The 4,106-nt window shown below is 55.2% G+C and overlaps 1 long non-coding RNA gene across 2 annotated transcripts; it reads right to left on the bottom strand.

Moving 5' to 3' along the window:
* Nucleotides 1-441: 441 nt before the first annotated feature.
* Nucleotides 442-3,156, bottom strand: LOC133281655 (uncharacterized). 2 transcript variants are annotated; one of them, XR_009747565.1, is made up of 3 exons: nt 2,990-3,156; nt 1,863-2,032; nt 442-1,011 (listed from the first exon to the last, which is right to left on the bottom strand). It is a non-coding gene; the product is annotated as an uncharacterized LOC133281655 (long non-coding RNA). The 2 variants fall into 2 exon arrangements; XR_009747564.1 differs by having other exon boundaries at nt 2,994-3,156.
* Nucleotides 3,157-4,106: the final 950 nt, after the last annotated feature.

Genomic DNA, 4,106 nt, shown 5'->3' with positions numbered 1-4,106 from the left:
CGGCCGATTCCCGTCAGTTCGCCTTGGTTTGGGTGTTTTTGTGTTGTTTATTCACTTTGAGTGGTTTATTTCCTAGGAGATGTCCTCAATGCACCACCCTGCAGCCGGCCCTTTGTGGTGTTGCCATTGCCAGCACAGATTTGCAGGGGGAGTTAAATCAGGGCGGTTGAAACGCATCCACCTGCAGATGCCGAAGGGCATTGGGTGCTGCGAGCCCGGGCTGGCTGTGGCAGGGAGGCAGCTCTGCCCTTGCTGCTGATGGAGAGCCTGTCCTGGAGAGCAGGCATCAGTTTGGGGGTGGTTTGATGCTGTGGAGGGTCCAGCCAGGGATACCAGAGGGTTTGGGGCTGGTGCTGGTGCACTGAGGGATGCTCGCCTGGCTCAGGGGGGAGATAGAATCATAGAATGGTTTGTGTTGGAATGGACCTTAAAGCCCATCCAGCTCCAACCCCTGCCACGGGCAGGGACCCCTTCCACTAGAGCAGCTTGCTCCAAGCTCCTGTGTCCAACCTGGCCTTGAACACTGCCAGGGATGGGGCAGCCACAGCTTCTCTGGGCACCCTGTGCCAGCGCCTCAGCACCCTCACAGGGAAGAGCTCCCTTACACTCAACCTGAACTTCCCCTGTTTCAGTTTAAGCCCATCACCCCTTGTCCTACCACTACAGTCCCTGATGAAGAGTCCCTCTCCAGCACGTTTAAGATACCTAAAGGGCAGCTGCAAAAAGCCAGACTTCGTCCTGGGCTTTCCAAAGACACTTTGAGGGGTTCGGGGTGGAAAATGGGGAATTCTCCATCCTCAGAGGGGCAGAAGAAGCCGCAGCTGATTCGGTCCTGCAGGGTCTGCCAGGTCCTTCTGCCAACACATCTGTGACACTCTCCTCCCTGCACCACGTTTTCCTTGGCCGGAGAGAACAGATCCATTCATTTCATGTCTCTGCTGGTTCCACTTCCCAGATCTCATCAGAGAGCCTTGGTTGCGGAGCTGCTGCCGCGGTGCCCAAATCCAAACACTAAATACAGCAGGAAAAAAGAACGTTTTTGATAATTACATTCTGTAGGACGGTGGGGTCTGTAATTGAGGGTGAAATTACATCCACGGTACATTTCAGAACTGAAAATAGCATAATAAATTAGCTCAGCTTTTTCCTGGTTGACTCAGCTAATCCTTCAGACGCCAACAGACAGATCTGATTGTATCGCCTCTCCTTAGGCTCAGTTAATACGAAGGCCAAGTCGTGGCAGCTGCAGAAGATATATACAGAGCTGCTGCCTGCAATATATAACCTGCCCTTGTTTCTGGATGCATCACAGCTCGGCAGCAGAGCTGAACAGAGGTCGCTCCTGCTCCTGTTTTGATTTATGAATATGGATCGTGTTGGTTAAGCCATTAGGAGTGGTGATGAAGCAATTCAGCGTACATCCTGAGCTGCAGCTTGCCTTATTGGAAGCCCCGCTCTGCAGAACATTCTCTGTGCCTTCCCCCTGCAACGCTGTTCATGCAGGGAAGATTATATTAAGGCTTTGTCTGTAATGCTGTAATTCCACCTTGAGCCCTCTCAGATGTGAAACAACCCAGCCACAGGCAAGGAAAGGGTTGCGAAAGGAGATTTGCACCCATGCAGGGTGGGAGAAGCCAAGATCCCACCCAAAGGGCTTAAAGAAAAGCATTAAATCAGCTCAGACCCCTGCCCTGGCTGTTTGTGGTGCTGCCCCAACGCTTCCCATCCATCCCAAGGGGTTCAGGGGTGCCCTGGGGTAGCTGGGGTGGGAGGACCCATCCCACTCTGTTCCATGGGCAGCGTTCCCATGGGAGCAGCCCTTCCATACCCCCTGGGAGCAAAGCACACGACAGCATAGTTACCATCATGGCCATGTCCTGCTGAGAGGCCGAGCATTGTTCCCCAGGGAAGCCGAAACCGGTTCTATCCCTCTTCTACGGCCTTTATTCCCAGGTCAGCACGTTCCAGCCCCATTCCACAGGGCTTTGTACCCATGTGGAGTAAAGAAACAGGCTGTGCCCGGCAGGCCCCACTGTGCAATTAGAGAAAACAAAGAGGGAGAGGGGAATTGTGTGCATGGGGGGGCCGGGGTATGGCCCCTGCTGCCTGGTTCCCAGCTGCCTGCCTGCTCTCGGCCCTATTTTTCCTCATTGCTGCCCTTATCTGCTTGTTTTGGACAGGAGGAGGCTCCCCCCCCGGCTGGTGATTGCCTCCAGCTGCCCTTGTGTCAGGCACCGTGCAGTAGAAGGCCAATTTGGCACCTTCTCCCTAACAAACCATCACGAGCCAAGATGTGGTCGTGGATGAATCAAACGCGTTATCCATGTGGGAGCCTTTGGGAAGGGTCCCAGCGGAGGCAGGCTTCTCCTCTCTGCAGCAAGCAAGATGCTCAGAAAGGGGCACACATCATCTCCTCTTCTTCCTAGAGTGGCAGAAAATCACATTTTCACATTATTTACCCGAGCATCTCACAGATCTCCTAAATGGAGCGGATCCATCCAGCATCATTTGCCAGCCATCCCCCTCCTCGTTTGTTTTTAATTAGCAGCAACATGCAGGGGGCTGAGCCAGGCAGCCCTAGCACTGCTGATGCAGTGACAGATAACAGGAGCTTGCCTTCTTCCAGCTGGGATTAAGGGATATCAGGCATTTGGCTGCAAATCACCCTCCTAATATGCTGGGAGCAAGGGTGGGATAAATGCAGTGGAGCAGGTAACAAGGTCAGTGCCAGAAGGACACTTGCTCTAGGCCTCAGGTATTACAGTAATGAGGGTTGAGGGACACAGGATCAAATGGAGCTCCATGAGAAGAGCAGCGACTGCAGGCACCGGGGTGAGCTGTGAGACCTGCCCTAGTCCGTGACTAATTTGGGTTCCTGGAGGTGAGGAAAGGGATGAGGAGGTGAGAAAAGCCCCAGGGAGAAGTGAGCCACAGAGAAGAGCATTTGCAAGAGAGGTGAGACCTGAGGGCTGACAGGGAGAGAACTCACACACAGATTTAAAGCAGCTGCATCCTCAATGGCTGCTTTTGAACACAAAACCTTCGCAGTGGCTGAGGTGGCTTTGGCAAGCGACAGACTGAATGTGCTGATGAGAACCGGCTCACCTGGAACGCATGGGGAAGGGTGCATTGGTGGGTGAGCAGGAGAGATGCTCCAGCCTGGCCCCACAGCAGCCCATGGGCCCCAATGGGAGACCCAGCCACGATAGGAACATCGTTGTTGTCACTCTGGCTCCATACAACCTGGACCCTGCTTGCACTGGGGGTTGTTCCAGCAGCCTGGACTGATGGTCAGTGGGACAGAGCAGGCAGCAGGGAAGTAAGCACATCAAACAAGCCACTTATTGGACAAACCAGAGACACAATGGCTGGTGGCCACAGACTCCCACCACTCTCCCTTACCCTTCGCACCAGCATTCTGGTTCATCCCATGCTGTGTTCCCAGAGAGGTCAGTGCCTCTTTAACCAGCTCAGCACTTCCCACTGGATGTTGGTGGGAGAAAGCATCATCCCCATATCCCCCTGGACCAGGCATCCTCCAGGCGTAGAGGTTGGTAAAGCCGAGGTCCACAAGTCCCCCACGGGGCAAAAGTGGAGACCAGTGGCAGAGCACCCTGAGGGTGCTGGGTCCCCCGTGGCGTGCTGGGTCCCTGTGGGTGCCCCCAGTGTCCCCATCGGGGGTTACGGATGCTCCGGGGGTCCCCGGTCCCCTCGGTGCCCGGTCCCGGGTGCGCTGTCCGGAGCGTGCCCGTGCCCAGTCTCTGGGCGCCCCCTGGCGGCCGCGGGGCAGCATAGGCCAGCATGGCTGCAGCGCTTCCTGGAGCCAGGAGGTTGGGATGGGGACCCTGGATTCAAGGGGGGGGGTGATTCCCAAAGTGGGGTTCAATGGGGGCGATGTGACATTAAATCCTGGTCCCAAAAGCGCAGGACAGAACCTCGGTGATCCAGGAGCTGGCAGTGAGAGAGCCAGAGGGTGACAGCTCCAGGGAACAGCAGAAATAGCTCAGGAGTCTTTAATTAGCCACGTAGAGCTTGGTACTAATTAACCTTTTGCACTGGGAAGAGGAGGAAAAAACAAAGCACTGCTGGGAAGCGGGGTGAGCAAA

The sequence above is a fragment of the Pezoporus flaviventris genome, unplaced genomic scaffold (assembly GCF_033815535.1).
Source record: "Pezoporus flaviventris isolate CSIRO_AGI_PZ_B2104156 unplaced genomic scaffold, CSIRO_AGI_Pfla_v1 ptg000105l, whole genome shotgun sequence".
NCBI classification, from domain to species: domain Eukaryota; kingdom Metazoa; phylum Chordata; class Aves; order Psittaciformes; family Psittacidae; genus Pezoporus; species Pezoporus flaviventris.
Note: the sequence above shows the minus strand (reverse complement) of the source record. Positions and strands in the feature narration are given on the sequence as shown.